This window comes from Rhinolophus ferrumequinum, chromosome 15, assembly GCF_004115265.2.
Source record: "Rhinolophus ferrumequinum isolate MPI-CBG mRhiFer1 chromosome 15, mRhiFer1_v1.p, whole genome shotgun sequence".
Classification (NCBI taxonomy): Eukaryota; Metazoa; Chordata; class Mammalia; order Chiroptera; family Rhinolophidae; genus Rhinolophus; species Rhinolophus ferrumequinum.
Genome location: NC_046298.1, coordinates 33,886,793 through 33,914,242, shown reverse-complemented (window position 1 = coordinate 33,914,242; position 27,450 = coordinate 33,886,793). Strand labels below are relative to the sequence as shown.

At 45.6% G+C, this 27,450-nt stretch overlaps 1 protein-coding gene across 3 annotated transcripts in view; it reads left to right on the top strand.

Annotated features, from left to right (window-relative positions):
* Positions 1-27,450, top strand: part of ANKRD11 (ankyrin repeat domain containing 11) — a 192,812-nt gene that overhangs the window by 70,545 nt on the left and 94,817 nt on the right. The window lies entirely within an intron of this gene.

The following is a 27,450-nucleotide window of genomic DNA, read 5'->3' as shown; positions in this document are numbered from 1 at the left end:
TGGGTCCGCTGCTCTTGGGTTGATGGTGAAGCCCGTTTTCTAAAGGCCTTGTACCTGCCATCCTTTTCCTTCTCTGTTGTCCAGGGAACTAGCTCCTGATTCTGGCCTTTTCTGCCTAGTCAGGCCGCTTACTTATACAGTTGACCTTTTTACACTTTTTTTCTTGTCTCTGTTTATACCGCAGCCTGAGACTTAAGTAAACTTGGAAGGGTTGCTGCAGCGGTGGTTTGTTTCATTTACATAATGCAGTCCATGTCCTGCGGGCATAGTCTTGTCTGGCCTTACCCTGGAGCCCGCTGCCCCAGGAGAACCGGTAAAGCCCAGAGGTGGTGGAAAGGAATCCAAAGGCAGAAGCTGGCGTGAGGTTTCCCAGATGGTGACTCACTCAGCCTGGTTTGCTGACTGACTGTGTAGACCAACCACTACTCTTCAAACGGTGCAGCGGCCTCAGAGTCCTTCCGCTGTGGCCGTCGCCTCTTTCCTCATCTGTGGTCACATGTGTGCCAGTGGCTTCCTGCCCAAGGTCGGCTTTAGAGGGGGCAGTAGTGCCGCTCGCACCTGTCGCTCAGGAAGGCCAGCCCTGCGTGCCCGCAGCCATCAGCATCCTCATGCTCGGCCTGTAGTTTAACAGTCGGAGCCTTTTCCCCTCAAGTTAAGTGGAAGGTGGAGTTTTGTTTATGAACGAAGGAATTCATTTCTTTGCTCGGATGTGTTGTCCAGTGGCCCTGCCACTGGTGAGGTGGGGGCTTTTGCCCTGGGGGTTGGGGCAGTGACCAGAGGGAAACATACTGAGCTGGTCAGCTCTGCTGGGCTTCCTGACCTTCATGTTTGTTCCCTTTCTTCAAGCCTCTGTAACCACATCATCTCCTATCAATTAGATTTCTCCCATCTGCTCTCTTTGGTCCTTTCCTAATGTACGGACACTTGTCAGGGTTCCCTTGGAGGCCCTGTCCTTTCAGGCTGCATTCTGTCCTCCCTCTGAGTCCCCACCTCTTCCTGCGTCTGCTCTTGCCTCCCGGAGGGCATTCGCCTCTTGGTGGAGTGGACCACCATGGAGCACATTTTATTCTGTGTCCTTGACTGCTTAGGGGTACAGCGCTGGGGAGCTCCGGCCAAGCACTTGGGCCTAGCTTTTTAAAAGAAGTCTTGGCCCTTAGTCCTTCGTCCCGGCAGATGTCTAGTGAACTCTGCATCTGTTCCTGCTCCTGTGCTGCCCTTTGTTTTCCATCCCGCCAAGACCCTAAGCACTAAGGGTTCATCTGTCTTGCTCACCGCAGTGTCCTGTTTCCATGGCCTATGATGTTCTTTCATCCTTCATGTTCCCCTCGGCTGTGAGCTTCAGGCTCTCCTCTAGGATTGTCACATTGGGGTTTTTGTAACTAGGCCCACCCTTCCCCCGTGGGGAGTGATGGGGAGGCAGTGCTCTCTGGTGGTGTGAAGCGTGTGTCCCTGTCACTGTGTGTAGGCCTGGGGACATTTCTGTGCTTTGGTTGGAGTTGTGGGTGTAAAATATGTCTGACCGTTATGCACGTGCTCAGCCCAGAGTAACTGGGTCTCAAGGGCTTCCAGCTCACAGCTCTCACTCCTTGCTGTGGTTTTATCATTGAGAAACAGAAAGCAAAGTGTTAACTGGGTTTAGGTCTTTGGTGATTTTCTGGCAGAAGTTTTGCTGGAGAACAGTTGGGATTCACTGTGATGCATCCTGTATGTTGGTGAGTGCTGGGAGAACACGCGAGGAGTTAGAGCCCTGCGTTTCGGAGGGGCTTGGGTAAGTCCTCAGGACACGAGTTCCAGTAACGCGTTTCCCACGCGGAGCTGTAAGTGCACACTAGCCATGAACAGAATCAAGTCTGTCCCAGAAGCAGGCTAGAAAAGTTATTTTGTGAAGAGAGGCTCCTGTAAATAGCTGTCGTGCAAATGTGTACAACAAAATATTTTTTCTTCCCTTTATTACCCAAGTAGGGCATCTATTATAAGCTAGTGAAAATTATTTGAGAGGCACAGATTCTGGGCGGGAAAACTACTATGAAACTCATTCAGAAATAACTATAGAGAAATATTAGAGGAGAGAAGTTTTTGTTGCCCCCCCCCCCCACTTACACCCCCGCTTTTGCCCCAGCAGTCTCCGCAGGTTAATCTGGTGGGTGGTTGTGTAGGGAGAACAAGTGATGGTAGCCTTGGGCCATGGTCTTGACAATGACCCCAGGGGGGAGGGGGTACAGACAGGAGAAACTGTTAGATGTTTCTTTTTGGAAGTCTGATTTCAGTTTTACTTAAAACAAAGTGTGTTTATGGTGGTCTATGGTTACCCATCTATTGCTAACGGGTTCACATTACTCACTCCAGAGAAAATAAGGTCAGCAGTGTATTTACGTGACGGCCTCCTTACTGGGGAACATTTTGAAAACCAAATCTCCATGTGAATACATGAAGTCTTGGATCCTCAGAACAGCCCTGTGAGGTCGAGGAGAGCACAGGATTGGCCTCTGAACTCTTAAAAACACACCCCTCTGGGGTGCAGTATCCAGTAATGATCCGTGTCTCCCATTCAGGATTCAGCATAGTGACTGGATGTGTGTCCTCTCCTGGCAGGGGCCTGACCCAGCCTGGGGCCTCGGGGCTATAGCAGCTTTAGGACTGATCATTGCCATCTTGTAGGGCAACTCTTCATTCCCTTCTCTTTTGCGCCAGACCATTTAAACGATGCTACATTTTTTGAAGGATCCTAGAAGAACAAAATAACACTTTCTGGCTATTAATCCTTTAAAAGCAGAGGAAAGTTTTATATGGGAGCCATAACAGGTTTCTACATTTTTTAAGTGTTTTCAGTGAAGGCAGTGTTTTCTTTGCGTTTGGCTCCCTTCCCATAGTTCCATTTTCTTTAGTTACGGAGGTTGGTATTCTCAGAGGCTTTTGCTCAGGATTTGTGCCTGGGTGGAGGCGTCGGAAGAGAACTCACTGGGCCCCTGGCTCCCTCACTCCAGCCTCAGGGCTTGTTGGCAGCCTTCCACCTGAGAGACATGTACGACACTATGTGTAGACTGTTGACTTCTAAGAGAACTCCTTTCCTTAAATAAACTTGTCCCCTCAGTAATGCCTGGCTTACAGCTTACTCAGTTTGCTCTGAGAGCTGCCCCTTGTTTTAAGTTCTAGTTGTACTGGGGCCATGCTTTGGCTCTTGCTCTGTCTGTTCCATTATCTTAGCATTGGGCTCCTGTCTGTGCCCTGGGACACAGACACGCTCCACACCCCGCCCGGAGAGGCTGCCTGGGGGTCTCTCTGCTTGTTAAGCCCCATCTCTGCCTAATCCTGGTTGAATGTGTTAAAGTCACTCTGTGGGTTTCCTGGGGTTGCCGTAAGTTACAGCCCTGGGCCTTAGTTTACCTATGAACTTCAGTTTATCAGCTTCTCCCAAGCTGGGCCCCCCAAACAGCACAGACTCTCCAGGAAGTGAGGCTGGTAGCGATATGGCCTCAGACTTGGTTTAGACAGGCTCTGAGATCTTGTAGGGTGACACTAGACCAGCCAGGAGCAGGCCACACAGCCACTGTGGAAAGCCTCTTTGTGAGTGGTTTGAGCTGGCACGTGTCAGATGTTTCAGGCCCTTAGAAGTGTGGGCTCTACCTGTCAGTCGGGAATTTCTTTGAAGTGTTTCACCTGAAAAGTTGAGGAACATTTTGTATTGTGTAGTTCATAGTGTCTCTGTATATTGATTGATATGAAGGCCCCATTTCAGGTTACTTACTGTCCAGGTCATCGGGGTGACCTTTTGGGTCAGTGCCCAGTTAGAGACCATGGGGTCGAGGCCTCAGGCTACCTCTCCAAACATGATTCGGAGGCAAGAGAAGGTTCAGTCGGATGGTTAGTGGGGTTGGTGCTTTGCATTTCTATTTTATGCCTCCAGCATGTTTTCTGCCTCTCCCATGTCCCCCCAATCACCTCAGGAAATGTCAGCTTCTCCAAAGAACCTTGAGTAACCCCCTTTCTCATATCGCTTCATTGCTTCTGCACCCTCTTCCCCTGTGATCTCAGTTCTTGAGGCCCGTTTCAGTCATGCTCTTGCTTGGGGCCTTCAGACTTCACTAAGTCTGTTTGTTCCAAATTGTCAATGTAAGACAAATCAGAAATAACTTTTTGCTTATTTTTGGGTAGTTGTGGGTGGATAGAGTCTGGGTAGAAACAGGATTTGGGGTTAGGGAACAGAACTACTACCAACAGTGAGTTCTGAGGAGTCTTGACTCCTCCACAGTTCTCAGGGGAATCAGTTCAGACATCTGCCCAGCAACTGAAAGGAGCAGTCAATTTCAGGTACCTTATTGTGGCTTGTTAAGGTTAAGAGTGTATGGTTAGAAATTAATATCAGTAAGGTAACCCCCATGTTTTCTAGAAAGAGCTGGTTACAATAAAGTGTAGGTATCCACACATAATGGCCATACCCTTGCTTGCTTTTGTTGAAAGCGCAGTTCTTTTGTGTAGTGAACTGTAGAAATCTTATCTTTATTCTAAGAGTTATGCTTGTCAGTGTCTTTTAGAAAAATTAGGGTTTCTCCTTATTATCATTTCTAAATTTAAACCAGGTTTACTTAAAAAAAATTTTTTTTTTTATTGGGGAACAGTGTGTTTCTTCAGGGCCCATCAGCTCCAATTCGTTGTCCTTCAGTCTAGTTGTGGAGGGCGCAGCTCACTGGCCCATGTGGGAATCCAACCGGCAACCCTAGAGCTCGTGCTCTAACCAACTGAGCCATCCGGCCGCCCTAGGGTTTCCTATTATTGAAGTAGTTTATGCGCATTGAACAAAACTTAAGTATCAGTTTGCCGTGGCTGCTGTAACAAAGTCTCACACACTGGGCAGCTCCAACAGCAGAAATGTATTCTCCCACAGTCCCGGAGGCCAGAAGTCCGGGACCAAGGTGCTGGCAGGGCTGGTTCCTTCTGGGGCTGTGAGGGCCTCTCTGCCCGCTCCTGCTGGTTTGCTGGCAATCTTTGGTGCTCCTTGGCTTGTAGAAGCATCATCCCATCTCTACCTCCATCTTCACATGGCGTCCTCGCTGTGTGCGTCTGTCCGTGTCCAAATTTCCCCCTTTCTTAAGGAAACATACCGGGTTAGGACCCACCCTAAGGATCTCCTTGTGACTTACATCTGCGATGACCCTATTTCCAAGTAAGGCCACATTATGAAATACTTGGGGGTTAGGATCCCAACATATATTTTTTGGGGGACACAGTTTAGTAACAGTATATAAAGTTAAATATAAAGAAAAAACTGAAAATCATGTGTAATCTTGCCACTCATAGGTGAACATCTAAATTAAAAATTTTCGATATGTTACATACTTCTCACAAAATAGGGATCACACTGTACATAAAGTATCATACTCTGCATTTTAAAATTTAGCATTAATTTCCCATGACATTAATCTTCAAAATGTGACTTTTAATGGCTTTGTAAATCTAGAGAGAAATCTGTAATGTGACTGATAAAATTTTAATGTTTGCATTTTCTGGAGAAGGGACCTTGTCCGCTTGCACCTTGGTTTCCTTTCCACCTGAGTGGGGGTATGAAAGGCTTCAGTGCACTTAACAGGTGCTTTGTGAGATTTGGCAGTGGTCCCACGAACTTATCTATGAACCTGAGGAGGTCAGAGACCGTGTGAACAGCAGGTGTGGAGGTCGGAGGGGCTTGATGAGGTGGGGTGCTGGACAGCCGCCTGGGGGGCCAGGTACAAGTGTTGGCCTGGCTGTTCAAGCCTGGGGAAGGATTATCTTTGTTATGTAAATCAGGCATTCTGTTCCTAGGGGCCCTCTCCCAGGGACCTCAGTTCTCCCTGGGAGCCTGTCCTGCTGCACATTGTGTTTTTCTGGCAGGAGGGTCACTTTTTAAAATTTTTTTTAGAGCAGTTTTAGGGTCACAGCAAAATTAAGCAAAAGATACAGAGATTTCTCATACACACCCTCCCTCCCTAAGCCTCCCCGTTACCAGCATCCCCCACCAGACTGGTACATGTTTTTATTACGTGTAGAATCGCCGATGAACCTATATTGACACGTCATCATTACCCAAAGTCCACAGTTTACGTGAAGGTTCACTCTTGTGCTGTGTTGTGCCCACAGTTCTGAGAACCCTGGACTGTGACAGGAAGACATTGCTCAGGAAAGATGCAGCTCTCTGTTCAGGGAACACAGGAAACACCTTGTGTAGAAACCATTCTCACAGCATTCAGACACTGCAAAGTTGGTGATGGGAGAGGGAGAAGGACGGCCTTCGGCTGTACGCTCCCTGGGGTCTCGGAGGGGTCCATACTCCCAAGTCTAAAGACGGTGCGACGCCCTCGCTGGGATTCCTCAGGGAGGATACGCCCCTGTATCCAGCCAATGTGCCTTTCTCTGCACCGCTTAATTTTTTTTCAGACCAGTAATTCTTAACCTGGGTTTAGAGCACTTAGTGTATTGGGGTCTTTAGCTATTTCAAAATGTCCTCAGATTCTCCAAACACAATTTAATTTTATTCACTAACTCAAACTGGTCATTTTTGAGAGTAAGCTCTGCACGCTGATTCAGCAACAGGATTGCTGCTTAGTGCCACCCCCATCCTGTCCAAGGCAGAATCCCGTCCAGCATAGCCCCCGTCCAGGCGAGGATTGTGTCCCGGCTGGTAGCCAGCATGGGATGGCTTGGAACCAGTGCATTCAGCCTGTCCTGCAGCCTGCCCTCTAGGCCTTCATTCTTGTCTGTAAATGAGGAGACACCTGCATGACATGAGTCTGGGTTCTTTTCATCATGACATTCAGAGGATAATACTGGGTCTGGTCTATAAAAGGATGCTGTAAAATTCAAAATAGCGTGCCTTATTTTTGCCGCGCAAAAGGGACAAAGTCCCGGTCATGCCTCAGCCCAAGGCACACGGGCCTCTTGCATACCTCGTTCCCAGTTCATTGTCCGAGCGGACATGCTCTACTGCTCTTCACACACGCTCTGTCAGAGGTGGCTGCATTTCCTCTTCCTATAGAAGGAGCCTGAACAGCAGAAAGCTCCATCCGGTGGGGCTAGGCCCACCTCCCTGTTCCTGACACGGAACAAGGATTCACCCCAGGGAGACGGTCAGAAAGCCGGCACTTCTTTGGGAGAAATACTCAGATTCTGTATATGTACATCTTTTTTCTCTGTTCATCCATCTGACACTGTTCACTGTGAGATCCATGGAGTGAGACACACACAGCATTTTATCCCGGGTGAGTTCTTGGGGGCGTCTGTGGTGGAAGTGGGGCGTGGACTGCAGTCTCCCCTTGTACACCCTTTGGTCCTGGGTCCCGCCCTCACACGTTTTCATCTCAGGAACTCTTCATGTTGTAAACATGGAGGGGTCCAAAGAACTTTTGTCTGCATAGGTATATCTGTTGATAAAGTGTTTATTTACTAATTCCATTTAAAAGTAGGAATAATAAACCCATTGCCTATTAATCTAAATAGCACATTTTTACTAAAAGTATTGCAAAACAAAAAATTGGCGATTGTCGTATATTGCTTTGATTAACGTATACAAAAAAAACCACATAGTTGGCATAGGGAAGAATATTGGAACAGCTTCTTGACATAATTTTGGAGGTTTTCTTTGATTGGACAGCAGAACTCGGCAAATGGTCGTGTGGTGCAAGGTCAGTGGCAGCCTGGAACCCCCATCGAGTCATGGGCTGTTCCTTGCCAGCTGCATTCAGACCCACTGGTCTTCCTGGCACTGTGACACGATCTTTTCCCTGTGTTTGGTTTGCTGAGCTATTTACATCTTCCGGATGCTGATGTACTTATTTTACCACGACAAAGTTCCTTTTGTTTCTATTGCCGCCCCTCTCACCAGAAGAGCCTGTAAGCCACCAGAACCTGTCTGCTCACAGTGGGGAATTTTCCGAAATTCTAAAATTTGACTGAACGTTGGAATTTTAGCATTGGCATTAAATTAGGGCAGGTGTTTTTTTTGAACCGGTAGTCTCGTTTTGTTCATTTTCCAGAAATGGTCTGCCAAATATCCACGTCTGAATAACTGGAGTTTGTCTGTCAGTCATTCTTTCACAGAAAAATGGTGTGCCCTGAAAAAGTGCCTTTGCTGGAGAGAACTGTTGTATTTGGTACACAGCAGAAATGCTTCACGCACACCTCTCAGTTGTTATAGGATATGGAAAAAGACAAGTAGAAAGGCTTAGGATTTAAGGAAATTAGTAATTATTGCTTCATCCTGGAGGTTCTTAAGCAAACTGGACGATCACCTTTGCCTCACCAGTGCACAAATAACCCCAGCTAAAAAGGCAGTGTTACTGTAAAAAAAGTTCTGAGAGGGTTGCAGGGATCCCCAAGAATCCTTGGACAACACTTTGTAAATAGCTGTACTAAGAGAAAATGGAGCTGAACAAATCAAGTCCGCCTACGTGCTTATAACTAAGCATTTTACAGCCTCCGGAGAACCTGACTGTGTCCGTTCCCCTCCCCCAGCACATCTAGCTCACAGATTTGTGTGTGTTTTCAAAGGGGACCCTTGACAATGAGCACCCCTTCTGTAGTTCTAGTGGACATGTAAAAGTGGGTCTTTTAAAGTGGGTCTATGTGTCTGTCCTGGGTGTGTACCCACGTACTCAGCATATCCTCAGTTGTGGGTGGCTCACCAGCTGTTTGCCCTTCCTTTGATTTTGTTTTTAGTGGATTCCAGTAGCAAGTAGACTGAGCCCCCCAGTGCAGGCGGAGTTCCTGTGTGACAGACAGCCTGCGTTTAGGAACTTGGACTCTTCCCGGGGGGGGGGGGGGGGCGGGGTTTGCTGGTTGCAATCCAGCCCCATTCCTCTGGCATCGAGCAGCCCCTCTCTGGGGCTCATCCAGTTTACTTGTATAATTCTTCCATTTAAGAAGCTGCCTCAAAATTGCACATGCATTTCATTTTTTTAAGACCCTGATTCTCTTGGATTATTTCAATTATGTTGCCTCTCTTGGCTCACTTTAGTCTTGTCTTATAGTTCAGCCTGGTCACGTGATTTAAAAAGGTGTCTTTTTCCAGATTTTACAGATCTTTTAAAATGATCTGGATTGCAGTGGCTTAAAATATATCATTATGTGTTTGCCGGTTTGGAAAACTTTTCAAATTTGTGGAGTCCTGTATACTCAACTTTTTTTTTTTTTTTTTTTTTTTTAAAGAATTGCTGTTTCTGAATTGGTTGCAATGAGACCTTGAGACAGACTTTCTAATACTGGAGCTGATCTGCTTTAATCGGAAATGAGGCCTCTAGGGTTCCCCCCTCCCTTTTTATTTTATTTGGTTAGATTAATTGGGATATATTATTTGATGAATAATTTACAGCCATAAAAAGCCATACTTTCAAAGAATATGCAGTGTGGACAACAGTCATATTGTTAACCAAAATTAAGATATAATACTATATAATATGTATTATATAATAACTCAGTAACCTGTATTTAACTTTTTTGGCCATTTACTCTGAAACTATGACGTACAATCCTGTTAGCATCTTTAGTAGAGTTCTATATCACAAAATATAACTCCTGTATAGTCTTTTTCAGGTTTTATTGAGATGAGGAGAAAATACTCGTTTTCAGATATTTTTATATTAAGAGTTCTTACTGAAAGTGGGATGGCAGGGTTGGAGGACTTGAGGCCACTGGTTTTCCAGTGACATGGAAGCCTGGTCGGGAATGCAGTCTTCGGAATGCAGTCTTCTGACGCGCTACTTTGTGGAGAGCACCAGGCTAGGATCCCCTGTCATCTTGCGTGGACCCTATGAATCGCTCTCACCTCTGGATTGGACTGTGTGCATAGCTGCCACGTGCTCTGTGGCAGCTCCCTGTGCAGCAGGTGTGGTGAATGAGGCCTCTCTGAATTGCCAGCATTGCTGGATTTACATCTCCAACAAGGGGTGACTGGAGCTTTCCTGATTGTAGCCCTCAGAATTAAATCCATCTCTATTATGAGCTTCCTTTGTGATTTGTTTTTGGTATACATTTTTGGATACACCTACTCATGTAAATCAAAATAGTAATTCTCACCGTCCAATGTATTTCATTCGTTCAGTACATTTTAGCACCTCTTAAAGTGCAAGATCTGTGTAAAACCGAGCTGGGTTTCCAGGATGAAGGGTAATGGCACCTGGAGTGCTCACTGCCTGTCAGCACTGGGCCACCTGCTTTGCCTTTTAATCCTTAAAGAGCCTCTGAAGTGGGCATTATTCCATTTACAGAAGGAAAAGAAAGTTTAATGTGTGGGGGGCTCCCGCAGTCCCAGGGCATGCTCTCCCAGGAGGCCATGGTGTCTGTCACCTGTGGACACAGGCTGGCGTCTTGCTCTCAGGGCACTTAACAGTCTTGCAGTAAGATGCCAGGCCCATGGAGAGACCTGCCAGAAGCTCCTGTGAGAGGAAATGGGCAACAGGAGGGCAGGAGACCGTGTCTCTTGGGGGTTGGGGTTGACAAAGGCTCCACTGAGAAGGTGGAGTTTGGGTGCTTCTGAGTAATAAGTAAAACTAGAAGTGGTGACAGGAATTAGAAATGGAATTTCGTGTGAAGGAAACAGAATAGGCCTAGAGTAGAGAGTAACCCGCTGTGTCTAAAAGTTTGGGCACAGTTGAGGTTGGCATGCTATGCCAAGAGTTTCTTGGAAGGTGGGGAGCAGAAGCAGGTATTGCAAAAGGGGTGTGGGCAGGAAGCCTCGCCAGGCAGGCACGAGCCCAGTCTCCATAGCGGCTCTGGGGCGCAGGGTCCAAGGAAGACCCTGCGGAGTGTGGGGCTTGGGAAGCCAGGGAACCCGGTCCTTGAGGTGTGGTGACCAGAAGGACAGTGGTGTGGTGTGGAGACAGGAGACAGAAAGAAGGGGCTGAGGGAGAAGCTGTGGTTCGGACATGACGGATTGGAGGTGCCGGGGGAAGAGTGACTGGGACACCGCCAGGCAGCGGAGGACTGGGGAGGTCATTCAGGACGGGAAGTTGAGGCCTGGAGTTTCCTGTGGGTGTGGGTGTGGGTGCGCGTGCGCGGACACGCAGCTTTAATATTTGCATTTAATATAAAAAAATCAAAAGAACATCTGTAAGAGCAATTTCTTCCACTAACAACAGCAGATATCTTTGAATGGATAATGTGTAGGTGTTTTGGTCATTTTCTTATTTTGGAAAATAATATGCCTTGTGTCCTACTCTGTACATTATTGCGTATTTAAGCCTCGTAATAAGTATAGCTCACAGCCTTAATGTTGTTTTTCCCGTGTAATTTAAGGGTTTGAGTAACAGGGATGTGCTTTAGAATGGAGCCTCCTCCGGGCAGCCCAGGGTGTCGGTTTTAATATCCATATATTTGTGGTGAGGCGTAAGGAGTTTGAAACCCCCTTTAGTAGTCATTTTTATTTCAGCTTGAACCGGGTCTTTCCTGTTTCTCAACCATCCTACCCCACCTGCTGCAAGATTGACTTCCTTCAGTTTTAGGGTACAAGGAACAGGTCCAAACAGACAGAAAACAGCAAAACAAATGAATGCAAGGAGTGTGGAAAGGTCGCACTTTTCCCTTTGGCAAGTAGGACTAAAGAGTATTAAACTTCTGTCCTCTGAAGTCTTGGAATCTGCAGGTTTATTCCAGATCTTTCCTGGGCTGCTGTATCAGGAGGCTGAGTGGATGGCAACAGAGCTAAGTGAACTCATACTGTTGTCACCATGGCTCTGATCTTTAGAGGATGTCTCTTTTCTAATTCAATTGACACATTTATACGTTACGAAGAACAGTTTTTAGTTTTTCCAGCCCAGTATGGCTTAGGTTCCATTCTCCTCTTTTCCTTTTCCTTTCTCACAATAGACCCCGGGAGGGCCGGAGCGGGTGCAGGGTGTCAGGGAGAAGTTCTGTGGGAGGGATATGGGCTGTGCCCATCTGGGGCTTTCAAATACTCGTGTAACCGTCCTTCAGAGTTGATATTGAAGTGCTTTAGGAATTAATTGGTTTTAAAACTTATCAGTTGGGTGGGGAAGGAATACCTCACACCTTATTTCAGATGACGGGCAAGATCACTGGTGATTAGACACAGGCTCACTGACTCCAGGGTGTTTTCTTGCTTAGATAATGGGATTGGTTAAAATCTGTTTCCAGTGTTCTTTCCCCCCCCCCCCCCCCCCCTTTTCTAACATAGTGTTCAGAGAAGAGCAGCCTTGAGGGAGTTTTCTGTTGCAGGATGGAGTTTGGTGAAGACGTACGTGCTGCCTCTGGGCTTATTGGAGGCCCTGGACGTGGGGCTGTTGATGAGCTTGTCCCTGTTGTTGGTTCAGCTCTGTTAACGTGCACTGTCCATGAAGGCTTAAGTGTCAGCTTCTGGGGCTGGCTCCTGAGGGACAGTCAAGCCAGGTTTGTTTCTAATGTAGCCTGCGCGTTGTTCATGTCCGGGAATGTCCCCTGAATTAGGAACAGACTCCCTAAGCACCTTAGCCTGTGCTGCACTGCTTTCCTTTTGCTTAGAAAATGGACCAGGAGGTCCATTGTGAAGGTCTCAAAAAATAAACATAGTTTTTCTTATTTCCATTTTCCACCCATTATAGAAAATACAAGAAACATGAAGGGGGGGATGGAATCTAAAACTGCACCATCCAGGCAAATAAGTCTCCCCACTACCCTTCAGTAGTGGGCAGCCATCCTTCCTGGCTTTCTGTGTACTTGTCCTGTCACACACAGCTGGCCCTTTGTATTTGCAGGTTCCACATCCACAGATGCAACCAACCGCAACCATGGATTGAAAATATTGGAGGGGAAAAAATGATGTTTTTGCTAACGTGTACTATATAGTTCGGCCTATAGTGGTTCTGTACTGAACATGTAGACTTTCCCCCTTGTCATTATTCCCTAAACAGTACAGTATAACAACTGTTTACGTAGCATTTACATTGTATTAGGTATTTTAAGTAATCTAGAGATGATTTAAAGTATACAGGGTGATGTGTACAGGTTATATGCAAATACTAAGGCATTTTGTATAAGGGACTTGACCATCTGCAGATTTTGGTATTTGCAGGGGGTCCTGGAACTATTCCCCGAGGATACTGAGGGACAACTGCATTCAGAAAAAGGTATTGAAAGCTGACGATGGTGGTGGTTTTGTGTATTTCTCCATGCAGTTTGTTTTTACTTCATATATTTTAAAGTTCAGTTACTAGGGGCATAAACATTTGAGACTATTATATCCTCTTGATAAATTTGCCTCTTTATTATTATGAAATGACCTTTGTATCCCTGATGGTGCTCTTTGCTCTGCAGTCTATTTTGATATTAAAATAGCTACTCTTTTTTTTTTTGACAGTATTAGCATGCTATATCCTTTCCATCCTTTTAAGTTTTTATAGGATGTTTAAGTTTTTATAACTATTTGTCTTTATAGTTAAAGAGGGTTCTCGTAGGCAGCCTCGAGTTGGGTATTACTGCTTTTTAAAGAAACCCATTCTGATAATCTTGCCCTTTTAATGGGTGTTTGGACCATTTATACTTAGTGTGATTATTAGTGTGGTTAGGTTTAAATCCACTGCTGAGTACCACTTTTATAGTATAAGAAACTGAAAATAGTCTACGTCCGTGTCTCCCCTCCCAACCTTTCTGCGGCTTTCTTACATTTTCCTTTTACATGTATTTTAAGCTCTATACTTCATTGCTGTTGTTTTTGTTTAAAACAGTAAACCATCTTTAAAAGAAAAAGTCATAGGTATCTACTTGTGCCATTATCATTTCTGGTGTTCTTCATTTTTAGTGTAGAGTCCTGATTCCATCCAGTGTCATTTCCTTTTGTCTGAAGGACTCCCATCAGCATTTCTTAGTGTGGTTCTGCTCATGATAAGTTCTTTCAGTTTTTGTATGTCTGAAATTTTTTTTATTTCAACTGCGTGCGTGTAGATGAAATCACCTTTATGGAAGTAATCCACCCATTTAAAGTGTACAATACGGTTTTTAGTATATTCACATGGTCTTTGTTTCGGGAGAATTTTCAATGTGTGTAGAATCCAGGTGCTGCTCCCAGGTTTTGTGCTCAGATGGTTTCCCACCGGAATCTGCTGCCGTCCTGTCCTCTCTGCATCGCCTTTCCCTCTGGCCGCTTTGTAAGAGTTTTCTTTTATTCCTGTGATGCACCCTGGTGTGATTTTCTTCATATTTCTTTAGCCTTGGGGTTCGTTGAGCTCCTTGCATCTCTGAATTTATAATTTTCATCAAAACGTGAAAACTTTCAGACTTTATTTCTTCAAATATTCTTTTCTGTCTGTCACCCCCTATGGGGACTCCAGTCACACATCCGTTCCGTTGCTTGCCGTTGGCCCGGGTTGCTGACGGTGCGCTCATCTGCTCACAACCCTCTTCTCTCCGTCCAGCTTAGGATGGGGGAGTTCACCGAGCTTTCCTTCGGAATGTCTGTGTGCTGTTAATCCCACCCAGTGTTTTCATCTCCCGTGGCGTTGGTCTCACCTCTACAGGCTCATTCTTATGTGTCTAAGTTTTTGAATATTGGTGAACTCAGTTGTGGTAACTGTTTAATAGCCATGTCTGCTAATTTTGCCATCTGCATTACGTGTTAATTCTGGGTTGGTTTCAATGGATTGATTTTTATTTTTCCGTTATGTGTTGTATTTTCTTAATTACATAACTGGGGACTTTCCCCCCCAGTATATCTTTTATTTTGGAAAAATGTTAGATTTACAGGAAAAATTGTAAAGAGAGAGAATTCCTGTGTATCTCTCATCCCGCTTCCCTAATTGCTAATGTCTTAATTACCATGGTTGCTTGTCAAACCAAAGAACCCAACCTGGCTGCACTGTTAACTATAGCACAGACGTTATTCAGACATCCTCACTGCTTCCCTCATGTCCCGTTTCTGCCCCAGGATCCCACCCAGCACCGCGCACTGTATTCAGTCATCCTAGCTCCTCAGCCTCCTCCCGTCTGGGACAGTTTCTCAATCTCTCCTTGTCTTTTGTGACCTTGACAGTTTTGAGGGACACCACCCAGGTGTTTCGTAGGATTCCTCCGTTGGGGTGTGTCTGCTGTTTTCTCCTTAGGCTGCGGTTTTGGTTTTGGGGGGAGATGACCACAGAGGTGACGTTCCTTCTCATCCCATCCTGCCAGGGCATGTGCTGTCACCATGACACACGGGATGCTAACCTCCATCACTGGTGAAGGCCCCCATGCTGTGAATCTGCTCTTCCTCTTTCGTTCTCCGTCCTTGAGATGCCCACACTGAATCCAGTGGACATGCAAGAGGATAAGGGCTGCTTGTAGGGAAGATCTGTCTCTTCTCCCCGTTGCTTTTGTTTATTCAGCTCATTTACATCAGCGTGGACTCGTGTGTTTGTTTGATACCATACTTTTTCTGGGGGGGGCGGGTGGTCTCAGATTGTTCCAGCTTCCACGCCTGGGAATAACAGGATGCCAGCCACTGACGTTTGCCTCACTGGGCACGGCACAGGTCTGCGTTCCTGTGAATCTTTCTGCAGTTTGCTTTGGGAAGCAGTTTGCTCCTTTCAGGTCTTGCTTTTAAGGTTTGTGAGGTGGGTGGGGCCTCCTCAGGTGTGGGCTGATGCTCCCCTGGCTGCAGCGATGCCTTCCTGACCTTGCCCAGTGCCTGGGCCGGGATCTGGCCGGTGGGACCTGGCGGGGCCTGGCGTCGCACAGCCTCTCATCCCGCTGCTCTGTCTGCTGGCGGGATGGTTCTTGCTTGCTGAACACCCAAGGAGATCTGTCCTGATGTCTGGATAATTTCCTTCAAACCGTGTCTTCTCTGAATATCCCCCCCCCCCACGCCCCCAGCATTCTGCCTTTTTAATTATCTTGCGGGCTTTTCTGTAAACACTGTATTTGACCCATCTATGTGCAAAGCACATTTCGTGTAATTTTAAAAAGTATTGTTTCATTTTATGTCATTAAGAAGTGACCCAATTAGGAGGACAAGGGAACATGACCCCAGGTTCCGGGCAGGTCCTAGGCTGGCGCAGGCCGGTCAGACTGGAGGAAGGTCTGTGCAGGTCGGAGCGTGGTATCCAGGGGCGTTTGGAATCAGGTAATTTTGCTGTGGTTACATGTGATGTGAATATTAGGGGCAGCTGAAAGGAGGGTATATAGGAACTCTGAACTTTTTTTGCAACTTTTTTATAAATCTAAACTATTTTAAAATAAAACATTTTTAAAAAGAACCCAATAGATTAAGTACAGTCTTTCTTCCCCCAGTGGAGGTTTACAACTGTGTTTCACAAGATGAGTACGGTCTTAATAGAACTTTCTCAAATTCACACGTGTGTGGTGTGAAACTTGCAAGCCCCCCCTTTCTCTCTCACCACCAACCCCAACCCCTGCCTTCCCCAGGCAGGAGGTAGCTGCTGCTTCAGGGCGTGTCCTTCCAGGCCCTTCTTCCTCCTCGTTGCATTCCACACGCAGTATTCAGCAGAGTGGCTTTGTTTTGTTTTGTTTTGAAACTTGGTGTCAAGTCCCAGACATCTTTCCTGCTGTGCACTCTTCCTTAGTTGGGCTTTGCTGTCTTATTTCACCATCACCCCGATGGTGGCTGGCATGGCCTCTTCTGGCTCTCCTGTCCCACTCTGTGTGGCTACACTGAATTTCCCAAACATCCTGTGTATATGCGTCCCATGTTCCCACCTGTCTGGAATGCTGTCCACCGGCTCTTTGCAAGGCCTTCAGGTGTCGTGCTCCCCCCACCCCCCCACGCCGCTTATGACCACAGGTGGGCCCAGGTGCTCAGAGGGCACTGGGAGGCCTGTGTGGGACCCCCTCCTACTTTCACTGCAGGCACACATTGTTGGTAGACACACAATATTGAGCCCTTCCTGCCCCCTGACCTGGGCACTCACGGCATAGGGAGCGACTCCAAGGTGTCCTGCTCGCGCCTGGGGTGCGCGTTTCAGGCGAAGCACGATGACTGACAGCCACTTGCCTGTGGCTCAGTCAGTGATGGAATCGAGTCGCCAGGCTTCCATTGTATGAAGCTGCTGTTTAACAGAAGTATATCATCTGAAAATGACTCTGTGTTTGTTTTGGCTTGATGTAGTCTGTGCTTGCAAGGCTATTATTTCTTTAAATAAAATTTTTTTGTAACTTTTGAAAATATCAGTGTTTTCTACCTACCAGAAGGTAAGAGAATTTTACTAGGTCAGGACTTGTCTCCTGAAGGCTTCTTTTAGAAATACTGTTCCCTGACAGGTGTCTTTGAGGATAAAAGACCACTGAGCCAGTATTGGCAGCTCTGAACTCCGCCCTGCCCCGCCCCACAGTTGTGGGGAGACCACCCCCTGTGGCCGACCTTCAGGAAGCCCTCACAGCTGAGAAAAGAGGGCCCCTTGCTTAGGGAGAAGCACTGGTGAGCGGATGTGTCCATGCAGCTGTGTTGGCTGCACTTTTTCAATGTCTCAGGTCAGAGGACAGGTGGCTCGTGAGTAGGGGCAGCAAAGGGGAGCACGGACAGGTTTCCTGGGGCAGTCATGTCATTTAAAACCTGGTTGTATTGCTGCTGTAAGAAGGGGAGTTTGCATGAATTGTCTGTCTTAATCACCCAACTTTTAAATATGTGATTACATAAGTTCATTTTTGGATTCGGTCATTACGTTAATAAAATACCTTGCAGTGGTATTTTGTTTTTTTGTGTAGATTTTCTTATTTTTTGATCCACATTAAAAGTAGAAAAATTAATTGTCCACTGGAAACCCAGTGTTATGTTTTTTAATTGGTAAAGGCTTTATTTAAAAAAACTAAAATCTGAGGAATAGGCAAAATTTGGGCAGCTCCTTTGTTTCACAGACAAATATGACAAAACTAGTAATTGTTTTTGTTTGATTTTTATTTTTTGATTACAGTTGACTTTTAACATTGTATTAGTTTCAAGTGTACAGCATAGTGGTTAGACGTTTATATGATTTGTGAAGTGATCCCCTGATAAGTCTAGTACCCACCTGGCACCAAACATAGTTATTTATAGTATTATTGACTATATTCCCTTTGCTGCACTTTATAGCCCTGTGACTATTTTATAACTACCAATCTGTACTTCTTAATCCCTTCACCTTTTTCACCCAGCCCACTAATCCCCCCTCCCACCTGGCAACCATCATTTTGTTCTCTGTATCTGAGTCTATTTCTGTTGTCTGTCTGTTTTACTTTGTTCTTTAGATTCCACATATAAGTGAAATCATATAATACTTGTCTTTCTCTGTCTTACTTATTTGACTTAGCATAATATCCTCTAGGTCCATCCATGTCACAAATGGTAAGGTTTCTGTTTTCTTTTTTATGGCCGAGTAATACGTTGTATATGTGTGTCACATCTTTAATCTTCTGTTGATGACACTCAGGTTGCTTCCATATCTTGGCTATTGTAAATAATGCTGCAGTGAACATAGGGTGCATATATGTTTTGGAATTAGTGTTTTGGCTTTGTTCAGATAAATACTCCGAATGGAATTGCTGGGTCATAAGATAGCTCTACTTTTAATTTTTTCAAGAACCTCCATACTGTTTTCCACAGTAGCTGCATCAGTTTGCAATCCCACCAATAGTGCATGGGGATCCCTTTTCTCCGTATCCTCACCAACACTCATTTGTTGATTTACTGATGCTAGCCATTCTGACAGGTCTGAGGTGATAATCTCATTGTGGTTTTAATTTGCATTTCTCCGATGGTGAGTGACATTGAGCATCGTATATGTCCAGTTTTCCCAACACCATTTATTGAAGAGACTGCCTTTACCCCATTGTGTGTATTCTTGCCTCCTTGTCATAGATTGACCATATAAGTGTAGGTTTATTTCTGGGCTCTATTCTGTTCCATTCATCTATGTGTCTGTTTTTATACCAGTACCATGCTGTTTTGATTACTATAGCCTTGTAGTATAGTTTGGTATCAGGTAGCATGATACCTCCAACTTTGTTCTTCCTTCTCAAGATTGCTATGGCTATTTGGGGTCTTTTGTGGTTCTATATTAATTTTTGGATTACTTGTTCTAGGTCTGTGAAAATTGCCATTTTGGTATTTTGATAGGGATTGCGCTGAATTTATAGATTGCTTTCGGTCGTATGGGCATTTTAACGATGTTAATTCTTCCTATCCATGAGCACAGTATATCCTTCTACAGAGGGTTCAAAAAATGTGTACACATTTTAAGAAAGGAAAACTATATTAAAATTGTAATACTCAATATATACTGATAACAAAAGATGAATACAAGTCACATTTGACTTCTGCAATTACAAGAGGTGCTCAAAGTGGTTACCATCAGCGTCCAGACACTTCTGATTACAGTGAACTATTGCTTGAGCAACGTTGACCAAAGTGTCCATTTGTATCCATTTCTTTTTGGCACCCCTGGTATTTATTTGTATCTTCTTCAATTTCTTCAGTGGCTTATAATTTTCTAAGTAAAGGTCATTTACCTCCTTGGTTAAATTTATTCCTAGGTGTGTGTGTGTGTGTGTGTGTGTGTGTGTGTAAAGTGTGAAAAATTTAGTTGGTGTGTTCTCAAATAACTCAGTGGTCTGATTAGAAAATAATGAAGAGAAAAAATATTACAAATAGTGTAAAAACTCTATTTTGTTTGTTTAATTAAACAACCAGCAAGAAATGAATAAAAAAAGTGCAGGCGAGGCTATCAGCATCCAAAGCTACTTCCAGTTCTCCCTTCTTGCTGGGAATCAGTGGGAACATTCACTTTCCAGCCCCACTTCCTGTCACGTGGATGTGCTTATCATACTTTGGGCTGTTGTGGGCACGTTCTTTCCTAAAATTTCACGTCATCCCTGGTGCTTAAGGAAAAGAACAGGTGAGTGTTTTATTGCTTTGTAAAGACTGATGGGAAAGAGAAGTCTCAGGTTTCCTCTTTACTTACTGTGATTTTTGACAGTCTGGAAGTGCTCTGCTCTCTCTTACAGACTGCCATGAAAAAGCCTTTTCTTAGGTTCTCTCACACATGTGTGCTTTCGCCTGCATGTTCCCACATGTGTGCACACACGCCAGTGAGCTCCTCACTGACTGCCCAGTTGATCTTTCTACCCCAGGGCTGTCTGTTAGGCTTGATTTCTGTAGACAGTAAATGTAGGTTGCTATAAAATACTGTAAGACCAAAAGGCCACCTGATTGACGTAAAAAAAGGAAAAATAATTTCATGTCCCTTTATAATTTTTAATTTTTTTGTTTTATTTTCCCCTAGTTTCAAAATATAATTGACAAATAACATTGTATAAGTTTAAGGTATATAACATAATGGTTTGATACATGTTTATGTTGTGAAATGGTCACAGTAAGTTTAGTCGGCATTCATTCCCTCATGTAGTTACAAACTGCTTTTTTCTTGTGATGAGCACTTTTCAGACTTACTCTGTCCCTTTCTGTTGTGCATATATTTGCCTTCTCCTTACCTGTTTCATTCATCCCCTACACCAGCCCCCACTATGTGATCGGTTCAAAAACATCCTTCCCATTCATTTTTGTCACTGTGTTTCCCAGTTAGTGTGTGGAGACAGGTGGTGGGTCTGCATCACGGCTCTTTTGATGCCCAGGTAACTGACTCACACTTTAGTCTTTACACTTTAGTCTTACTGGCTCAGAACAACGTCAGAGCAAAAGGTTGCGTACACAAAAAGGGGGACTTTGTTGCCAGACAAGTCTAGCCTTCTTGTCAATGTGCTTGGGCTTGTGTCCCAGGTGAGCAGACACAGCCCTGAACTCTGGAGGCCGAGCGTGGGTCATTCCCTGCACCTCGCAGGCAGGCTCGGCTGGGTTTGGCTCAGTTGGATTTGCAGATGTGTCTGTCCAGCAGTGGTGTCAGTCCCTTTCCTAAACGCTCCCTGGGGTTTGAGGGTAGAGTCTGGGACGAGCCTGACCTCCTTGAGGAAGCCGTAGAGAACATTCTCTTTCTTGAAGGGAGTACAGGATTCAGACAGAGAAGATGTTTTAGATTGTTTATCTTGCCAGTTGCTTTTATCGAACACCACGTTCAGTGGGCGCTGAGCTTGACAGATATAAAGCACTGGAAATTTCTGCAGCGTGCCAGTGGATGTGAAATAGTCACCTTTCACCTGTCAGCATGGATGCTGTAGTGGGGAAAGGAGGGTGGGGTGGTGGTGGCAGCTCGTCGTGTCTGTGGGGTCCACACATGTGCCCAGGGGGGGCCAGTTTTTTGGCTTTTGTCTGGTTGTCCACCTGCTGCCTCTGGATTCCGCAGAGCACTTGACCACCCACAGGGCTTCAACTTGCTTTGGCCTCCTGGCTCTGGCCATTCTGGTGCAGCTGTGTTTCAGGCTGACTTACTTGCCCTGTCACTGCAGACACACATTCAGGAGTAGGCGTCAGTGTAGCTTGACAATAAGGTTTAGAATCAGCCTTTCAGAAAGGTGGACATAACGTCATTTTGTCCACGTTGTTTTACCAGATTGGAGCTATCCGTCGGACGGACAGAGGCAGTTGATTTCCCCTCACTCTGTTGCTCAGGAAGTAAGTAGTGGGGGCTGTTGATGTCACCCCAGCATAGCTAGGAAGTCATGGCTGGGAGGAAGCTTTTGGATGTCCCTGGGGATCTTAAATCTCATCACTCTTGGTGGATTCCTAGTATCTTGCAACTTTCATCTACAAATTCATCATTTCCTTTTGTGGTTCCTCTCTGATTTGTTTTGTTTTGATCTCTGATGGCCTTGGTCCCACACCTGTCTCTCACCTCAGTCAGCACATGGCAACTTTTTTTGCCTTTTAAATCATAGATACATATTTCCAGGTGGCAAGAGGCTGCTGGTCACGGTTTTAGCAGCTGCCTGTGGGGCTGGGAGGGAGCCCGCGATGCCCCGGTTCCTCTCACTACGAGCTGTCCAATGGGGAGTCGCACAGAGGAATCTTGATGTCAGAGCGTTGTCCAAAGATACCAACCATTATGTGTTAATTATGTGGGTCGTGTCACACTACATGGCAGCTGACTGAAATGGGAACTCATGTCCCTGCACTCTGCTCTACAAGACGAGGTGGACACCATCTGTGGCACCTTTGGAATTATTTAATTTTTGTTTTTCTGCTGTTAAGCTGGGCAATAGGGGGAATACAGGATTCCATAATTTATAAAATCCTTCCAATTTTATAAATTGGTGTGGAATCATGCACAGATTTGAATAATCAATCATGTGTCCCAGTGTGTTAATTTAGGGAAAGTTTGCTCATGCGCAACATTTGTAATCTTAAATGGAGAGGTAGAGAATGTTGATTTTAAAAAGTAAGTTACAGGATCGCTGATTAGCTCCGTGCTCTTAACAGCAAGGTTGCCGGTTCGATCCCCACTGGGGCCACTATGAGCTGCGCCCTCCACAACTAGATTGAAACAATTACTTGTCTTGGAGCTGATGGGTCCTGGAAAAACACACTTAAAATAAATAAAAGTTAAAAAAAATGTAAGTTGCAAAATATTACATTCAGTAGGATATCATTTTTGACTAAAAAATACACTTATGTTTCACTTGAGGCCTGCGTGTTGGCGATTTGTCTCTAGTTTTAGTGTGTCAGTATTATCTAAATTTTTTACAATAAAAATGTATCGCTTCTGTTTTCACAGTAAATGGTTGTTTAAAAATTTTAAAGCAAGATCATGCCTCATTCTTCCTTTCTCCAAACCCCTTGAGCCGAGCGTCTAGACTGCTGTGGTGGGGGATGGCAGAGTCATGCCTGGGTTAGTGTTTCACACTGAATGTTTTCAGTAACTGTTTTAATAACTGACTGGTTTGAAGGTTGAAGATGCAGACCAAAAAGAGGAATTTGACGTGGCATGGTTGTATAGATATATGGCTTTATTTATTAAAAATTGTACTGTTGTTTCTTGGTTAGGCAGTAAGATGAGGATATTTCCCCATGGTTAGGGGTAAGATGGGGGATGTTTATTTCTAGACTTTGGGTAGCCTGGCTGTCTAGTTTCAGGTGTAGCAGGGACTAAAGTGACAGATTTCTTTCATCTTTGTTTGGGGTACCCCCTGCACTGGTCACCACCTGAAATGTTTTTGATGGCTTTGAAAGCTCCAGGAGAAGAGGAGGTGGGTCAGAACAGACCCCTCCCTTACGGGGGGGGGGGTGTCTGTGTCCCTCCCTCCATCTGTTCGGTGCCCAGCCCACTGCCTGAATCCCTCTGCTTTCCTTGGGCATCTATGGTAATGCTGACAAACACTTACTGGAAGGATCTCAAGCGCCCCGGGAGGGAATAGAACAGATGTGATGTGAGTGCCATAGGTAGGCCATGACCCAGAGAGCCTGAATGGCTGCTGACCCATGGCCAGCTGTCACTTATGCCCTCAGAGTCTAATCTGGCGTCCCCCTGCCCCTGTTGCATCCGTTTGAGAGCTAAAAATGTTCACTAAACACATCATGATAAAAAGTACGTATATATGTCTATCAGGTATCCTTCAGCCTGCATTTTGAGTAGCTAAAGGGCATTAATTTCTTGAGATGGGAATTCTGAAGGTCTATTTCTGTGGACTGCATTTCCTAACATGCCTGTGGGTGGGGGTCTGTGTGCATTCAGGTGGAATGCGATTGTGCCGAGCGCCCCTTGTGTGGAACCAGAGTGTGTGGGCATTGCTGCGGGCTTTGCACACTATGCTATTTACCACCTGAGTACAGCTGGCAAGTTGCTGGTTCAAGGAACTCTGTAGTCAAGGGCAGTGGGTCAAGTTCAGGTGCAGCTTTTCCCTCTTTCTGAAAAGATTTCAGGAAGAGTCCGAGGCTCTGCTGCCTCGCCCAGCTGAGGACACACGTTCACCTAGAACCTAACAGGGCCCAGGCCCTGGAGATTGCAGGGGTCTGACTGGCGGCTGTCCGTCCTGCTCCCAGCACAGCAGCCACCCTGGACAGCCTGCCCAGGGTCTGCATGCTTTCCCCTCTTGAAGGAGGCAGGATGCAGCGTGCCAGGGTTCTGCTGTCTTCTGGAACCCAGGGATTCCAGATGACTTCTTATTGTGATCATCTTGTTCCTGATGCCCTCTGTGCAGGATTCGCTCTGTGTCTATTCGCATTAGGAAGTGTGTCGTCCCATGTAAGTCACTTGTTCGCATAATTCGAAAGTCATCTCGCCTGTTTCATACACTGGAAAATACTTGCTTTAATTTGACTTTTGTCGATGACTTAAGGTTGGGACTTGTGCAGTGTGACGCTGTTGCTCCTTCAGACAGCAAGCCTACAGTGTCAGCTGTTGCCATGTTGGTAGTTTCTTGGTGTCTGTCTGTCTTCGTGCAGTCTCCTCTGTTGCCTACCCCTAATCCACTTCCTGGATTGGTTGTCTACCACTTGCGCAGAGCCTAGAGCTCTGGAAGCTGTCAGAATGCTGCCTGTGGCCAGGGCAGCATGCTTTCTTCCGGCCCCCATACGGGGGAGCAGGTCCTTTCCTCTCCGCTGCCTTCCTAACCTCGGGGTGCAGCGCTGGCTGTGAGCCTCATGCTCTTTGGGCCAGAACTGCACAGTCTTTCCTCCTGTAAACCCCAGTCCTAGTGATGGTCACTTCGGTAAAGACTTGTTTGTGACATCGCCCAGTTTGTCTCTCCAGTATCTGCTCCTCGTTCTCTCCCCTTCACTGGAAAGCATCCTGATGAGAGCCTGTCAGTCAGTCAAGTTCCCTTGTAGTTTTCTCCGGATTTTCTGTAAATGAACCTGTTTGTATTCTCTTGGCTTTTGTCTTTCAACAAAGACTTGTTTGGCCTTAGAGAAAAAAGCTTGAGTCTTCCCTCGCCCAGGACCCCTGTCTCCCTCCAGTTGTGCAGTTGCCCCTTGGTGTTGGGCTGCAGGGAGTGTAGAACCCTCGAGGACGCAGGTGTAGCCACGTGGTGCTCCAGCGTTGCCTGCACGGGTGACACCTGAGGGCTCATGGCGCTCAGCGAACTTCGGAGAAAAGGAGTTAAAAATGGCATCACCGTTTCGCAACTAGGGTGCCAGAAATAACATCTTTTCACAGTGAATTTCTTGGTAGAAAGGAGGAGTTACACACACACACACACACACACACACACACAGAGACACACACACACACACACACACACATTTTTATTTGGACCTGAATTGAAGCTTGAGCAGTTTAGAAATGCAGAAAATGGAGTGTTTGGTGAGTAAAGATGAAGGTGTATGTTTTTGAAAGATGAGGATTAGAAGCTGTGAAATGGTAAGTTTCTGCAGCAGGCTATTTCTTTCTACACTTTTTGTTTTCTTTATTTTTAAAATTTTTAGATTAAAACTGTATTCAGAAATTATTGGAAACAATCACAACGTAAATGGAGCTAACAGCCCAGCCCCATTTGCCCTCCACGCCAGTTCTTTAACTATGAGAACACACACGTCTTCCACATATTGCACCTAAACTGCTTCTTGTGGAGCTCTTGCATCCACGAGAGAAGAGATACAGCTACGCGTTCAGGGGCGACCCTGGAAACGTATCGGTGCAGGTCGTTGTATGAACTGGTTTCTGGATGCCCCCCTGGGGTCTGAAGTTCACTGTGGGTGAATACAGGCTGTGCCTCTTCAACCTGGCAGTTTCCTAATACCTGCGTGCGGCTTTCAAAGCATATGGAGAGCCCTGTTCATGGTTTATACTTGATTTGAGCTTTTTTAAAATTTTAATTACAGATTTTTTAATCCCATTTAGAAACTGGTAGAATGTCTGTGTCAGAAATTCTGACATTTTTAAGATGAGAGAAAAATCCCTGAGTGCCTTGTTTGTTAGGATGCACACCAGCCTCTGCATATGGCTCCTCTGCTTCATGGCTCGTGTGGGGCAGGCCTGGGGGCTGTCCCCCCACCTTCCAGTGACCAGTCGGAAAGGCTTTCCAGACAGATTCCAGCTACACCCATTTTGGGGCCCTCTCTTTTATCAACACTGGTAGGCACAGATGACCCCATGTGCTGAGTCTGCTTTCTGGTGGTTGGTCGTTCTCAGGGAGTACCATTCTCAGTGCTGCCAGCAGCTGCAGCAGCGCCTCGGGGCGGGGGCCTGGCGGGGCTACAGAAGACTGCTCGATGTCCTAATGTGCTGCCACGTCCTTTATAATGATCTTGTCCTAAGAGGACTCTCCGCTTTACAAGATCCCTCCCCATCCCCCACTCTTCTTCCTCTCCAAAATAACATGCAGGAAAGGGAAAACAACAACAACAACAACAAAAAAAACCAACGCCTGAGAGTTTCTCCTCAATCTTCCAGACTCTGACTGCATCTCCTCCTCCGCAGTTTCCAGTGTGCTTGTCACAGAAACGATTCCTAACAGCAGGGTCCCCAGGGATCAGGGTTTACGACAGCTGTGGTTCCTGCCCTGTGTGTGTGGGGGAGTCCTGAGTGGGCATGTGCTGTGTGGAGTCCTGTGTATGTGTGGAGGGAGCTGTGCACACAGACACAGAGTGAAAGACGGACGGACTGGTGGTTGTTAACCCTTTCAGATCTTTTAGCCTCTAATAATCTCAGACTGTTTTTACATATTATTAGGTTTATAATTCAGGCTTATGGGTACATTTAGATGCATTTTTCTTAGCCTTCTAATATTCAAGATCTTTGCATATACCAGTGTGTTCTTAAAGCCTGAGAAAATACCATACGAAACCATGCTATATAATCCTATTACTGTATTTTCAACATGCTTTATTTATCTGTAGCCTAATAACAAATTTAGTTTAATATCCTTTTAAGATCTGCATTTTTGTCATTTTCTGTTGATGTAGCTATGGTGGGCAAGCTTCATGTCATGATTTGAAATTATTATTAAGAATTGTGACTAAACGTCACTCTATTCAAGATGGTAGACTTACATGTTTATAAAATCTTTTTTTATACATTTATACACACATGTTAGTCATGTGGTTTTTGAACTTGGATGTTTTAAATTCTTAACTTTTTCCATACCTTACCTGGACAAGACTGAAAGTGCTTTTAGCAGTGTTCTGTAGGGGGGCTTTTCTCATCTAAACCGACATGCTCTGAGCAATGGTTTTCTCACTTTGGAGGTGCAGCCCAGAAGCACAGGAAAGAAGTTGATTCATGACATACAGTGGCTGCCTTAGGCCATCGAGTCTAATTCTCTCATGGGACCTTGTTGAGGAAGGCATCTCCAGGGCAGCCCGGCTCTTTCTGAACAGGGCCAGTGAGGGTCTTAGGTTTTACAGGCCGTGTAGTCTCTGTTGAAGCGATTAACCTCTGTCGATATAGAACAAAAGTGGCCACAGATGATACGTAAACAAGTGAGGGTGACTATTCTAATGAAACTGTCTCTACAGAGATGGACAGTGGCCCTCACTTGCTGAGCTTGCTCTCTGCGACACTTTTTTTTGATGAGAGTCACTAGGGTCAGTAAGCACAAGATCTGATTGATTTTTATTAAAGTAACATACATTTGCAAAGTCTGATTTTGATGTTTTCAGGAGTTGTTATGCATAGCGCATTTCTTTAATGGTATCATGAGGAG